Here is a 16,736-nt window from a genome sequence, read left to right on the forward strand (position 1 = left end):
TTACACTAATACCACACGAATAAAGAGAAAACAATTTTTACTGTATGAGAAGATAGTGCTGATTCATTAGCAAGTGGACTCTGATTGGTAGAGGCATTGCCATGGGGAATGCACCAGTGATGGTGACTGACAGTTAACTGCTAAACATTGTTTGAAATTTAAACCAGGCAGCTTGATCCTGATTGGTGCAGACATTGCCTTGAGGAATGAGTCAGCAAATGGTTGTCAGTTATTTTATTTAGCTGAAACAGGCGCAACGTGCCTACATGTTTTTTTCTATCTACAAAGAACAGGACCCTGTGAGTTAATATATGTAGTTTCCAATACACACAAATGCACTACAGTGCAAGCCCAGCTGACAATCTTAAATTGGTTGCCAGTGTAATTCTTAGCACATTGAGGATTATTTAGCAAATGTTATCCAATCACAGAATCACATCTAATGTTGGACACTATGTTTTGTGTTTTGCAAGCATGGATTGGCTGGGTACAGTCTGTACCTTGCCTGTTGTGAACAGCTGAAAGGATATGTTATTTGATATTACCCGCCAGTCTTTGCGATGTACAGCCTACATACCTATCATCAGCCTGGCACTGAAATTCATATACCACATTACTCATTTGTGTTATAGGCAGAACATCTTTTTAGCTTAATGGTAGCATCTTGTTAGTGATGAATACCACTCGTCTTGCTACTGCATTGCTATCTTCACCTGTTGTTCAAATGTTTGAGATACCTTGCCCTTCCAGGGTAACCTGAGGCAGACTGGGCACTTTTCAGGGCAGAAAGTGATAGCCTTAGGCCCGTTCATGTGTTTGTGTGATGTACAACGTGAAATGAGGGTAGTCATTAATACACAGGGTCCTGTTCTTTGCAGACAGAAAGAACATGTACACACATATGCACCTGTTTAACTAAATAAGATAAGTGACAGCTATTTGCTGACTCATTCCTCAGGCAATGCCTTTACCAATCAGGGTCAAACTGCTTGATTTGAATTTAAAATAATGCTTGGCAGTTAACTGTCAGTCACAATCACAGGTGCCTTCTCCATAGCAATGCCTCTACCAATCAAAGTACACTTGCCAACCAATCAGTACTTTCTTCTCATACAGTATAAATAATTGTTTTCCCCTTATATTGGTATTCTTGAGAAGCATCCTGATGAGTGCAAGACGAAAAGCTTTGATGTGTCTCTTTTCTCAGCAATAATTGTGGAGGTGGAAAACCTTGAGGTTAAGATTACTGGCTTTCCACTTCACCAGCAGAAGTGTTTGTGATAGGCCATTTGCCGATTCAAAATCCCAAAAATGTGTCATTTTAAAATTTGACATGTGTGGCCACGTGTGCCCCCATGGAAAATTGTAACATCAAGTTTCTGCTCCAATAGAATGAGTAAGAGGCTCTAAATAGACCAATAAATTGGATAAGTTTACACATCAATATCTCTGGGATCTTGTGAAGGGTCAGAATGGTGCAGAACCCATTTCTGCCTGTTCATTACTGCCACCGACAATACCAGTCTTTTGGCACCCATGATATTTATTTACTATGGCTGATCTGAGCTGTGGTGATGTTGTTCACACTTAGGGTAGAATCGTCACAGATCTGCACTAAGCACTGTAGCTGGCATGGAAAAAGATGTTTTACCCAAATTTTGTGACACCTCTCTGTGGTGCCTGCTGGGCACAGTGGGAGGACACCACGATGTCCTCTACCCCCACTCTGGCCTCAGGAGGTCCACTAAAGTTACCAATCCGGCCTGGAAGGCAGTGGCAGCAGCAGTCAGCACCACCGGAGCACAGAGGATGTCAGCCATCGTATGCATGAAGAGAATGAATGATCTCATCTGTTCCACCAGGGTAAGTCAACTCACAACTCACACTCCCAAATCCATCACACATCCATAGGGATCTCACATTTCAAGTTAGAAAACCATTAACTCTCACACACACCCTCACATCTCCATCAGGCTCATACCCTCTGGAGCTCATTTCCTCACCCCGTTCATGGCTCTGCTGACCATACAAACATTCCATGCAGGGCCATGAGTCCTGCTCACACTCTCTCCAACTGTTCTCATGCAGGAGAAGCTGACTCACAACAGCATGGAGAGGTCCCAGACCTGGGGTGGAGTGGCCCACATTGGGCCCCTCACTCACTTCAAAGAGCCTGCCATCGCGATGACTGGTGAGGACGTGAACCGTGCCTGCAGCAACGGTGAAGTCAGTGACGAACACCCACATGAGGATCCTGCACCACATCATCCCTCTCTCAACACAACTATGAGTGCTCTCTCTCCTGCTTTTGACTCTGCTGCCACGCGCTAATTATCTCTACTTTGGTTCACAGGGAGCTCTGCCAAGCAACTGACACCCACAGCCAGCTGGTTCCTCAGCCCTATCCAGGTCCTCACCTCCAGCCAAGAGGATGCCTCTCCCATTGAAGAGCTGGAAATAAGCAGCCTGGAAGACCCGTCACAGTACTTACCAACACTCTCCACCAGCGATGAGACACAGACTTTGTTGGGACCTAGATCTAGATTAGGCTCGGGTTCACAATCTGGTGGTCACCACAAGGACACATGTCCGGAGCAGGAGGAGGCAGATTCAGCCAAGTTTCCCAGCACATGAATAGGATGGGAATAGAGGGATACAGACCCCGGAAGTGCCAAATGTTTTAGTTGATGGGTAATATGATCGGCACAGGCTTGGAGGGCTGAAGGGCCTGTTCCTGTGTTGTACTTTTCTTTGTTCTTTGTTCTTTGTTCACTCTGAGGGCTGCTGTGGAACAGGCATCTGTGAGGTCTGAGTCAGACGATGAGCCTCTGGATTCAGCCTTCCAACTCATTGTGGAGAGTCAGCAGAAGGTGGGGTAACGTCACACAGAGCTGCTGGAAGCCCTAACAAAGTGGCATGCAAGTCGGAGGAGTGCATCCGCCTACTCTCTGATGAAGTGGTGCCCACATGTACGAGTGTGGATGACTCCATGAGAAGGAAGGTGGAAGCCTTAGGGATCCTGGTCCAACAGAACGCAGAGATGCGATTTAGGGGTGTTCCCCCTTTCTCCATCAAAGACCCTCCCCACACTCAAGTTTGTGACATCAGATTCACAAGTGTATGGCTTGATCAGAATGACCAGAGAGACAAGTTTCTTCTGAGAATTCACAATCGCTTTATTGAATTACCCACAGCCCTCAGAGAAGGGCTGCATTCTGCAATCATGAAATACAGTTACAATTACAGTTATCCAGAACTCTGTCCCATCAGAGGATAAACCCCCACCTAGTTCCTAACTTAATACTTAAATCTTTATATCCTAACCTAATACTTCTGATCACCCATGGCTGGTCTTCCACTGGTGCTGTAAGTCCCTCAGTGGAGTTGACCAGCCTCCTTGACAGCCTGCAGAAAACAATCACGTCCTACAATGTCTGTCTCCGATTATATCATTTCCGCTGCTGGCCAGGCCAACTCATTCTAATAAAAACAAAAAAATAAAAACAAAAAAACTGCGGATGCTGGAAATCCAAAACAAAAACAGAATTACCTGGAAAAACTCAGCAGGTCTGGCAGCATCGGCGGAGAAGAAAAGAGTTGACGTTTCGAGTCCTCATGACCCTTCGACAGAACTTGAGTTCGAGTCCAGGAAAGAGCTGAAATATAAGCTGGTTTAAGGTGTGTGTGTGGGGGGCGGAGAGATAGAGAGACAGAGAGGTGGAGGGGGTTGGTGTGGTTGTAGCGACAAACAAGCAACTCATTCTAATGTTCAGTAGTTAGTGCTTTTAGTTTATTCTCTGTATAGTCCAGACAAATATGGTCAGCTCATGCTGTTTGAAACAATCTTCCTGCTGTTTTGAGGCAAAACAATAAAAGCACCTGGCTCTGAGGTTGATAAAGGTTTGAATGACCCATTCCTCTCCCTGAGAGGAGACAATCATAGTTGGAATGCCAGGTTTCAGCACCATTATTTGTGATGCAGGCCTCAGTTGCATTACAATTCCTTGATTGTATTATATCAATGGCCTCTCAAGGAGAGGAATGGATCATTCAAACTTTCATCAACCTCAGAGCCAGGTGCTTTTTTTTAAATTCATTCACGGGACGTGGGCTTTGCTGGAGTGGCTCACAGCATTATTGCCCATCCCTAGTTGCCTGTGAGAAGGTGCTGGAGAGCTGCCTTCTTGAACTACTGCAGTACATGTGGTGTAGATACACCCACAGTGCTGTTAGGAAGGGAGTTCCAGGATTTTGACCCAGCGACAGTGAAGGAATGGCGATATATTTCCAAGTCAGGATGGTGAGTGACTTGGAGGGGAACTTGGTGGTGTTCCCATCTATCTGCTGCTCTTGTCCTTCTAGATGGTAGTGGGTGTGGCTTTGGAAGGTGCTGTCTAAGGAGCCTCGGTGAATTCCTGCAGGGCATCTTGTAGATGGTACACACTGCTGCTACCATGCGTCAGTGGTGGAGGGAGTGAATGTTTGTGAATATGGTGCCAATCAAGTGGGCTGCTTTGTCCTGGATGGTGTCAAACTTCTTGAGTGTTGTGGAAGCTGCAAGTGGGGAGTATTCCATCACACTTCTGACTTGTGCCTTGCAGATGGTGGACAGGATTTGGGGAGTCAGGAGATGAGTTACTCATAGCACCATTCCTAGCCTCTGACTTGCTGTTGTTGCCACAGTATTTATATGGCTAGTCCAGTTCAGTTTCTGGTCAATGGTAAATCCCAGGATGTCGATAGTGGGGGAGTCAGTGATGGTAATGCCATTGATCATCCAGGGGCGATGGTTGGATTCTCTTTTGTTGGAGATGGTCATTGCCTGACATTTGTGTAGCATGAATGTTACTTGCCACTTGGCAGCCCAAGCCTGGATATTGTCTAGGTCTTGCTGCATTTGGACATGGACTGCTTCAGTATCTGAGAAGTCACAAATGGTGCTGAACATTGTGCAATCATCAGCGAACATCTCCACTTCTGACCTTATGATGGAAGGAAGGTCATTGATGAAACAGCAGAGGATGGTTGGACCCAGGACATTACCCTGAGGAACTCCTGCAGCGATGTCCTGGATCTGAGATGACTGACCCCAAACAACCACAACCATCTTCCTTTGTGCTAAGTATGGCTCAAACCAGTGGAGAGTTTTCTCCCTGAATCCAACTGACTCCAGTTTTGATAGTGCTCCTTGATGCCACACTCGGTCAAATGCAGCTAGTCACTCTCACCTCACGTAGGGAGTTCATTTGTCCATGCTTGAACCAAGGCTGTAGTGAGGTCAGGAGCTGAGTAGCCCTGGCGGAACCCAAACTAAGTAGCAGTGAGCAGGTTATTGCTAAGCAAGTACTGCAGTATCCAGTGTCTTCAGCCGTTTCTTGATATCACGTGGAGTGAATCAATTTGGCTGAAGACTGGCATCTCGCATCAACCTAGGCACCGGAAACAGGTCTACTTGCGTGCCAAACAGCATAAGCAGCAAGTGATAGAGCTCAATCTGGGAGCTCCAGAGGAGGACAAGATGGATCGTCCACTTGGCACTTCTGGCTGAATATTGTAGCAAATGCTTCAGCCTTATCTTTTGCACTGCTGTGCTGGGCTCCCCCATCATTGAGGATGGGGATATTTGTGGAGACTCCTCTTCCAGTGAGTTGTTTAATTGTCCACCATCATTCATGACTGGATGTGGCAGGATTGCAGAGCTTAGATCTGATCCGTTGTTTGTTGGATCGTTTAGCTCTATCACTTGCAGCTTATGCTGTTTGCCACGCAAGTATCTTGTTTCCGGTGCCTAGGTTGATGCGAGGTGGTCCGTCCGGTTCCATTCCTATTTTGTGACTTTATTGTGGTTTGATACAACTGAGTGGCTTGCTACGCCATTTCAGAGGGCGTTTAAGAGTCAACCAAATTGCTGTGGGTCTGGAGTCAGATAAGGACGGCAGATTTCCTTCCCTAAAGGACATTAGTGAACCAGATGGGTTTTTACAACAATCGACAATGGTTTCATGGTCATCATTAGACTTGTAATTCCAGATTTTTATTAAATTAAAATTCCACCATCTGCCATGGTGGGATTTGAGCATTTACATTGGGTCTCTGGATTACTAGTCCAGCAACAATACCATTGCGCCATCATCTCAACACCACAGGAGGATTGTTTAAACAATGTGAGAGCTGATCATATTCATCTGGGATTATATTTTCCATGGAACGTCTATTGTTTCAACCAGTGTGAGCTGACCATATTTGTCTGGACTATGTGTAGAATAAACTAAGAGTGCTAATTACTGGACATTGGAATGAGTTGGCCAGGCCAGCAGCAGAAATTATATAGTTGGGGACAGAAATCTGTATCGGGTAATCAGTCTCTTAATTGTGTTAGTCCATGACAGGTAATGGCATTTCCCTGGTGCCATTGTTCCATGATAGTAATCAGCCAATGCCCAAACCCTTTTGATGAGCCATTGTCTTTTATTAAATGTCCAAATTAGCCCCTTGCTGCACAGCCCTGTACTGTTGGCTGTAGCTTGGTTTCTGTATTGTGGAGTACAAAACATGAGGTTAAAACATGTCCATGGGTTTGTGTTTTATACTCCATAAATTTCCCAGTTGGAGGAGGTTCTGATCCTACAGTGTGTTGACCTGCACTCCATCATGGTAGCCATAGGTAAGTTCCTGCAGTGGCAACGCGAGAGGGGAACAGGGCACCTCAAAGCCCATCCAGGTGCTCCTTCCCCTCAAGGATTCAGGCCGGCGCCCTCGGGCACCAAAGGAAGGAGGAGTGAGTTCTAGACACCTCTGGGTCAGAGGCTGTCCACTTCCTCTGAGGCCCCTTTACCTGTGACCCCCCTCAACCTCATCCTCTGTCACCGCAGAGGGAGCCGTTGGCCCACAGGACAGCCAAAGCCAGCTGGAGCCTCAAGGCCTCGGCTCTCCAGAGGATACACACTGAAGTCATCAGAGGCAACAGGAACCACCATTGTCTCCACCCCTGCTGCGGATATCAGGGCAGCACCTAGAAGAAGTGTTAGGCCTAGAAAAGTTAAGAAACTTTGATCATAAATGATTGCATGAGTGAACACATTTTGTCACTTTATAATCTGAAATATATTCACTTTCACTGAATAATGCATAATGTTGTCTTCAGCTTCACTGGCAGGCTTCGCGAGTCCTCGCACTTCATCCCCCCAACTCCATCCCACCAGCAGTTTAGCTGCATGCACCTGGACCATGAGTGATTCTGGAGGGAGAAGTGGGTGTGGGTGCATGTGGCAGGGCCTTTTGGAGTCTCACAGAAGCACGCTTACATGCAGAGCCTTCATCCATCACACTCATTTTACACTCCCGAGCATTTTCAATGCTGCCTGCTGGGGTTCTCTTTCAGTTGTCTATCTGAGCTGAGCTGCATCCCCGCCCACCCACTGATCACACTCCCATGCAGCACCTGTGCCTGCCCAACATGAGGCTCCGCCCACTTTCGATTTGAAAACCATGGCCATAGTCTAGTTTTGGATCAGCTCCCCCTGTCCTGTCCCCTCCTCCAGTCACCCATGTCCTTTCCCCCATCACTATGGACAACCCCCACCCCACCGGCATCACCTTTCACCTCCCCACCTTCACCAACCAAACCAAACCCTTTTATTCCCAGGATGTCCAGGCAAACATGTACGTTTCCTACCTTCCTGAGAATCCCACCCCCATCCACATTGACCTCACTGACATCCCCCTTCCCACTCCCAGTGTCCGTGTCTGCCTCTGAGTCCCCAACAAACACCCTTACCACCCCTTCCATTGTTACTGATGCACCCTCGCCCTCCCACCCTACCAGCTCCCTCTGCCCCCTGTCACACTCATCATTGCCTCTTCACATGCCCACCCTCAGTTTGATCTCATGAGGCAATCATTGACTCCCTCTCCCTTGCACGTTCACCTGGACATCTCCCTTCTTACTCCCTCCTCCACCCTTACTCTCTCCTCCCATCAGGCACCTTCCACTCTCCAAACTACTTCTCCCCCTGGGCACCTTCCCCTCTCCGAACTACCCCTCTCCCCGGGCACCTTCCCCTCTCCAAACTCCCTAATCCCCCTTGACTTTTCCCCTCCGAACTCCCTCCTACCCTGGGACACCATCACTCTCCGAACTCCCTCCATTACACCTTCCTTTCCCTTTACACCTACCTCTCCACTTTCAGCATTCTCCCCATTACACCCTCCTCCCCCAATACTTCATCCACTCCCCAGACACCATCCTTCCCCATCCAACTTCACCCCCCTGACATCTTCATTCCCAACATGCCCCAACCTCACCCACTTCAACGCTCCCCCCTACCCCCCAGCCCCTGGTACACCTTCTCCCACTCACAGCTGGACCTTCCTCTTCCCATCCTTCGCTGATCATCCATAGCAGCCCAAGGCCAAGAAAGTGATGTTCCGAAGCAGACCCGAAGCATCAGCCGAGGTCTCCCACCTTCCAAGAGCTGCTTCGCGGTGGACCTATGTGCATAAGAATCCACCCAGCATGCGATGCACGTGCTCCTCCAGGGTCCGGTAGCTGTAGAGCTCCAGCATCTTCTTCTCCTTGGATGTCCATGACCTGAGAAAGGCCCTAACGTCAAGTCCTGATTTCTGCACGTCACACTTGTCCAGACGTGTTGTGGCCCGGGGTGTTTTCCCAGCCTCACACTGATAAATCTAGCGTGGAAGGACGATTCTGGCTGGGCCTTACTTTGCATCCCGGTAATCGTGTTCACACCGGCCTCCAGCGGGATTTACGTTCTGCCATGGCGGACATCATCGGATGATCCCTCCTTGATTTTACACTGGGGTGAAACCAATTTCTGCCCCCATCTCCAGATTGTGCCCCCACCACCAATGGGACCGGTCAATTCCGCCCTGAGAACATTATTTAGTTGTAAAGAAAACTTACTAAATAAATGGTATACATTATAAAGTCTGAAATACTTATATTGGCATATTCTCCTATGCTTTTAAATGCAAAATAGCGAAGAGTTCACAGTGTTGCTTAACACCTGCCTGATTCTAACTAGTAACATACATTTTATTCATTAGCTGTTACCCGACCCTGCGAGTGTGGAAACACATCCACCCAGAGCAGGGTAGTATCTTAACAGGCGCTGCCACTTTCTCAAGTGTAAGCAAACTGCTTATTAATGATAAGAAAATACAGACAAATGTTTCACAGCAGATCTTTCATGTTAAGCTGCACCATAACAAGGGCATTCTGCTCCTCACTGAAGGTGTCATACAGCAGCTTGGATTTAAGCAGCAAGTCCTTTGATGTTGCAGAAGCATTTTCTCTCAAATTGTAACCGTGTCAAGTCTCACTTGTTTTCAATGAGGCCCAGCTGATCTTAACATGTTTATTTTGGTCTCCCTATAAAAAATAAAAAAAGACATTAATTTTAACGGGTTTCCATCCAAACTGTTTTTTCTCATAAAATAGTAGCGTTGATTGAACACAAGAACATAGAAATAGAAGCAAGAGAGGGCCATACAGCCCATTCCATAAGATCATGGCTGATCATCTACATCAACTTCACTTTTCCATCCTATCCCCACAACCCTTGATTACCTGAGTAACCAAAAATCTATCAATCACATCGACCGAGCATACACGGCCCCCTGGGGTAAAACTCACAATGCCAAAGACTCACAGCCCTCTAAGTGAAGAAATTTATCCTCCTCTCAGTCCTACATGAGCCCCCCTTACCTTGAGATTCTGACCCCTAGTTCTAGACTCTCCAGCTAGGGGAAGCAGCCTCTCAGTATCTACCCCTGTCAAGGCCTCTAAGAATTTTATGTTTCAATAAGATCACCTCTCATTCTCCTAAACTCCAGAGAATATAGACCTGATCAACTCAATGGGAAGACATGATCTTAACCAGTCTGAAACTGTTTATCAAAATGCAGCTAAATTGTCCTGTCTTAAAGAGAAAAAAATCACAACACTGGTACAGAGGTAACACATTTCAGTAAATCATTACATAAGCTAAGATTGGCGGAACTGGCTTGAGGGACTGAATGGCCTATTCTTATTCCAAAATTCCTATAACCTACCCCAGGAATATTTCCCATTTATACTCTTATCTCATCCACATTTTCACCTCCTGAAGGGCTAACTTTTCAAATGTCCTTGCCACTAAGCTCCCCACCTCCACTTTTTGCAACCTGCAATTAAGCTAATGGAAAACATTGCTACTCGAATGCTAAGTCCCATCTACTTTCACTGCAGCCAATGGGCAGAATTTTCCGTTTGATTTCCCCGGGGTGGGTGGGGGGGGGGGGACCCGCACGTCTGCGGTGACATCGGGCCCGCCATCCAAATATTTTGCTGGACGGACACACGATGAAGTCCGACCCCCACCCGCTACCAATTAAGGGGCCTGTTAAGGCTCTTTAGTCTTCAATCGACACCGATTTTTCAGCACCCATGCAATCTTTGGGTCGGCGCACGGGCACAACAGGCAGGCGGGTAGGAGACTTTTCTATTAACCTCATCCACGGGCGGGATAAGAGGGTTCAGTAGAGCTGTGAAGCTGCTTTGTGAAGTATTTATTGAAGAAAGTATTTTAAACTTGCCCTTGTGATCTGCAGTAGTTCAGAACGCACCCCAGCAGCTTTTCCTGAACTTTTAGCCTTCAGGTCAGCACTCTGCAGTGAGGAATCTTCTGCGGGCCTCTAGCTTTCAGAAGCCTTCCCTTAGCCTGGATATGGAATCTGATCTGTCCGCTGGAGGCAGCTCCTCAAGGAGGAAGGGAGGGCTAGAATAAGGAGGAGGCCAGGAGTGCACATACAGCCTCCAGGGGAGCCACCTTTGGGAGTACAGGTGCAGGCATAAGGGGACCAGGGCCAAGAAGTTGTCCAAGTGGAAGGAGCCACAGAAGATGCCACTATCCAGCTGCCAGGGTTTACAGGTGGCAAAGCAGCTACCTCAATATGTCTGAGGTGCAATGCCAAAGGAGGTTCTGCCTCTCAAGGGAGACAGTGAACTACATCTGTCAGATGATCGGCCTTGAGATCTCCCCTAACAGTGTGGGTGGATATCCCATGCCACTGGCTCTGAAGGTCACAACTGCCCTCAACTTCTATGCCTCTGGCTCCTTCCAGGGCTCGGTGGGTGATCTTTGTGGAGTCTCCCAATCAGTTGTCCACACTTGTGTCAAGCAGGTCACAGACGCTCTGTTCAGATGGGCATTGACCTTCATCCACTTCCGCTGGGACCAGGAAAGCCAGACACAGCAAGCCAGAGGCTTCGCGGCCATTGCTGGCTTCCCCCACGTCCAGGGTGCAATAGACTGCACACATGTGGCCATCAAGGCGCCAGCAGGTGAGCCCGGTGCCTTCGTCAACAGGAAGAGCTTCGACTCCATGAACGTGCAGATTGTGTGTGATCACAGAATGCTGATTCTACAAGTATGTGCAAGGTACCCAGGCAGCTCCCACGACGCCTACATCCTCAGACACTCCCAGGTCCCGGTGCTCTTCAGTGCTCCAGCCGGCTGGGTGGATGGCTGCTCGGTGACGAGGGGTATCCGCTCAGAAGATGGCTCATGACGCCTCTCCGCCATCCAAGAACAGAAGCTGAGCAGCGGTACAATAGGAGCCACACCTCCACAAGGGCTGTGGTGGAGATAGTCATCAATTTTCGCAAGATGCGCTTCCAATGTCTGGTCCACTCAGGGGGCACACTCCAGTAAGCCCCCAGATCGTGTCTCGGTGATAGTGGTTGCATGCTGCGCTCTCCACAATCTTGCACTGGAAAGAGGGGACGCAGTGGACGATGAAGACGTTGACGCAGTGGCTGTGGCTGCACACGCGAGTCCAGCAGTGAGTCCGAGGATGAGCACGCACAGGGAAATGCTGAAGGGGTAGATGCTGACCCAGGACCACTCCAAGGAGGTAGGGACACCTGGGAAGCTTTAATCCAACGAACCTTCAGCTAGCACAACACAGATGGATCACCAGGACCAGCCTTGCCTGGCGCCTGAATACTCGACACCCAAGTGCAAAATCTGCCAGATCATCAGCAGTAACTAAGGGCCTTGTACATAAAGATGAATCTCCAAAGAAACACTCATGACACTTTTCTTAAACATATACATGCAGAAGAAACGAGCCACCCTCAGCCATAGTCACACATCTGGCATTTAATGTGTGAATCAGAAGTTCTCACAATTATTAAACACTAATATTTTGAGGGGATATCCCTTGTTATCCAGCAGCCATCCATCCAGCTGGGCTGGAGCACTGAAGAGCCCCGGCACCTGAGAGTGTCTAAGGATGTAGGCGTCGTGGGAGCTGCCCGGGTGCCTTGCACAGACTTGTAGAATCTGCATCCTGTGATCATACACTATCTGCACGTTCATGGAGCGGAAAAGGAAATCATTAGGATAAGACCTAATCTTGGGCCAACACAAAAGCACCAGTGAAAAACCTGTGGTGTGCCTAAGGTGCCTTATGTTTACGTTTCTGGGTGCTACGTTTTGGTGCTGCCCCATTGCTGGGAGTGGCATCTGAGACAGCCTGCTGACTCTGCTGTCCTGTTGGCCTCAATGACCTTTGTGGTCATCCTCTGGCCCATGGAGCCTGTGCTGGCCCTGCCTCGGAGGGAGCTGCCAGTTCCACAGCTGGCATCTCCACAGTCGTCGCAGCCTCACCGGATGAAACGGTCACTGGCAGAGGGGTGGGGGAGCTGGTGTCTTCATTGGGAGCGCCCTGAGAGGAGACCACAGAGACAACAGGCAGCAGATGCGCCGACATGAGGTTGCCTCAGGCCTCCCTGCTCACCGTGAATGCATAGGCAATGAACTGGGAAGCTTGATGCCCACACCATCTCCCACACTGGCAGTGACCAGCCAAGGTCATTGCCAACGTGAGGGCTTGCTGGTTTGAGCGTATCCCCATGAAGCCGGCTCATTATTCGCTCAACCTTCCAGAACCAATTGACACGAAAATTGGTGGGATGGTAAAAAGTGAGGAGGATAGCCTTTTTTTAAAGGGAGATATAGATGGGCTGGTCAAATGGGCTGATCAGTGGCAAATGGAATTTAATCCGGATAAGCGTAAAGTGATGCACTGGGGCAGGACAAACAAGGCACGGGAATACACAATGAATGGTAGAACTCTGGAAAGTAACAAGGATCAGAGGGACCTTGGTCTGCATGTCCACCAGTCCCTTAAGGTAGCGGGACAGATTGATAAGGTGGCTAAGAAGGCATATGGGATACTTGTCTTTATTAGCCGAAGCATAGAATATAAGAGCGGGGAGGTTATGCTGGAACTGTATAAAATGCTAGTTAGGCCACAGCTAGAGTATTTTGTGCAGTTCTGGAATACGCATTATAGGGAGGATGTGATTGCACTAGAGAGAGTGGAGAGGAGATTTACCTGGATGTTGCCTGGGCTGGAGAGTTTTCATTATGAGGAGAGATTGGATAGACTGGGGTTATTTTCCCTGGAGCAGAGGAGATTGAGGGGGGACACGATTGGGGTGTATAAAATTATGAAGGGCATAGATAAGGTAGATAGAAAGAACTTTTCCCCTTGATGGAGTGATCAATAACCAGAGGGCATAGATTTAAGGTAAGGAGCAGGAGGTTTAAAGGGGATGTGAGGAAGAATTTTTTCGCCCAGAGGGTGGTGGGAATCTGGAACTCACTGCCTGAAAGAGTGGGAGAGGCAGAAACCCTCATAACATTTAAGAAGTATTTGGATGTGCACTTGTGATACCATGGCATACAAGGCTATGGGCCTAGTGCTGGAAAACGGGATTAGAATAGTTAGGTACTTGTTTGATGGATGCAGACTCGATGGGCTGAAGGGCCTTTTTCTGTGCTGCAAACCTCAATGGCTGTATGACTCTAACATCCAGCAATGTTGCAACAATAACTAATTTAATGATCATCAGTGCTACGGCTGTTAGGAGGACAATGTGAACCTCACTGTTGGCCTTAAATACCTGGCCATGCCACCCCAGCTTCACTGACAACAGTAGACCTGGGTGCATGGTGCCTCTCTAGCTCAAGGGCCTCCTGCTCGAACTGGGTTAATATGGAGAGCTGTGCCTGGCTGCCTCCAGTCCTCGCACGCTCGGCCGCGTTATGAGCATTCTTCTCCTGAGAAAGAGAGAAAACCATTCATTAAGGCACATGGACTCTGCACATCTCAACTAGAGTGGGGCATATCGCCTCCAGTGCCTCCTCTCCCCGCTGCTGCTGATCACTCAGACAAAGATGGTACGCCTGCTTCCCACCTCCTCAACACCCCCTTGGACACATGCTGCCTACATCACATTAGGAACCACACGGTATTTCCTCCCATAGCAAGGAGGCACAAGCACATGCAGCGTAGAGGGCAGCAGATGGTTCTTAGCCCCGACACCCTGAGGCTCCCCTTCCATCATCTCATCACCCTGAATAGGACATGTCCTGGAGTTCTCAGTATGCGCCCAGTTGCAGCTCCTCCAGGTTGCCGCCAAACTAGTCACGAGCGACTAAGAGCAACACGTGATGTGGGGGAGAACTCATCTCCTCAAGACCCACTCTGGCTGACCTCAGCATGGGCACAATCTGCTTGGCCACCCAGCAAAGGTAAAATGCCATCAATGATTCAATTCAGTCACGACACTGAGACTTGGGAGAGAGGGTGCTGCAGAGGGTAAGGCTGCCTGCTGGGTTAAATGCCCAATGCCAACATGGTACGCACCCTGCCAGAACGCAACAAACCATTGAAGCGCTTACAACACTGGATCCAGGTGCGCTGCACCACATCGTGGGAGCTCACCACCTCCGCCACCTCCTCCCAGGCACTTTTCCTCATGTGGGGGGGACTCCTCCTCCCATCCGAGGGGGAACAACATCTCCCACCGTGCTGTCACCTCCTCGAGGAGGGCAGCAAAGCATTCATCAGAAAATTGAGGGACGCGTTGGCCTCCGCTGGCCTACCCTGCAGCTTGGCCTGCTCCTGTGGCGTACCCTCCAGCCTGGCCTGCTCACCTGAACCCCTCTGGTGCGCCCTGGAACTGGCCATTGTGAGCAGCCTACAAAACATTGCCAGGCCTTCATTTAAACAGACTGCCAGGTCGCCATTGGACCCAGTGGTCTGTGCACGTCCGCCGCTGCCTGCTATCCTCGGGAGTCGGCAAATACGCTGAGGGCACCTCAATTGGCCCGCCCGCATAAAATGGTGGCGTGGGCCCAATCGCAGGACGCGATAGGGTCCGCTCCCGCCCACACCCGAAATAAAAACTCACAGCAGCATTTAGAAATGTGCGGAAATAACCAATGGTCAATGTTTTGAAGCTCAACGTTTTTTTTAAAAGGCTGTTGCACCCTGTGATTCGTATACAAGGACTCCTAGATCCCTCTGAACCACAGCATTCAGTAGTCTCTCCACTTAAACATTATTCTGCTTTACTATTTTTTCCTGCAAAAGTAAAATCTCACATTTTCCCACATTATACTCCATCTGACAAATTTTTGCCTACTCACTTAACCTACCTATATATCCCTTTGCAATCTCTCTGAGCTGGATTTTGTGTGGCACCATATTCCCCGCACACCCCCAACCGAAAAGTCAATTGTCAGTCAACCCACCTGAAACCCAGCTGACCCGCAGCGATGTGACACTGAGAACAGCCTTAATTGTTTCAGAGTGGGACTTCAGCCCCCATCTGGGAGAAAGACCCACCCAGTGGCAGATTTACAGTTAATGGGGTCCTGTACTCAGCTTCATTTTGGGTGTATCCCCCCCAAACCTCCCCCTCCCACCCCAGACAACCCCACCAGGACCCCATTACCACACGCCCGCTCACTACCCCTGGGAACCCAAAGGCTGTAGCCAAGAAAATACACAAACTGATCAGTGTTTCTCACACACTCTCTCTCCTCCATCACGTTCTCTCTCTCTCTCTCTCACCTCGCCTGGGGTCCATCTGTTGCCTCGCCTGTGTCCACTCACAAACCCACATTCATTCCCACACTCATATTCACTTCCCCAAACACAATCACTCCCGCACCCACACTCACTCCCGCATCTACACTCACTCCCCCACCCACACTCACTCCCCCACCCACACTCACTCCCGCACCCACACTCACTCCTGCACCCACACTCACTCCCCCACCCACACTCTCTCCCGCACCCACGCTCACTCCCCCACCCACACTCACTCCCGCACCCACAATCTCTCCGGCACCCACACACACACACACACACACACACAAACACACACACAATCACTCCCACACATGCACACTCACCCACTACCACACCCACACTAAACCACAATCTCTGTCTCTCTCATTCCCCTGGGCAGCGAGTGTTTTCATCCTCGCCACACACCCACAGCACCTTGCTTGCATCATTGCATCAAGCCTCTTCCAGCCCGACTGTTGGACAGGCCTATTCTATATTATCCCATTCTAATCTTAAATCTACATTCAAACTAAAAAAGCAGCAGTCATAAGGCTGTATAATCTTACAAAGCTCTTGGGTTTATAATGCATCCTGCATTTTGCCTCATGCCATGGCACTATGTGTTCCATTGGAAATCCACTCCTGGACCCATCCTTGATTGACTGGCAGCTCTGAAGTCCCAGCAGCACCAGGATCAAGTGCTGACCACCACTGGGACTACAGGCAGTCCCCAAGGACAAAGACTGATGAAGACCAGACTTGAAGGTAAGTCTGGTATTTTCGATGGGCTTTGCTGTGATGGG

Source organism: Carcharodon carcharias, chromosome 3 (assembly GCF_017639515.1).
Source record: "Carcharodon carcharias isolate sCarCar2 chromosome 3, sCarCar2.pri, whole genome shotgun sequence".
Classification (NCBI taxonomy): domain Eukaryota; kingdom Metazoa; phylum Chordata; class Chondrichthyes; order Lamniformes; family Lamnidae; genus Carcharodon; species Carcharodon carcharias.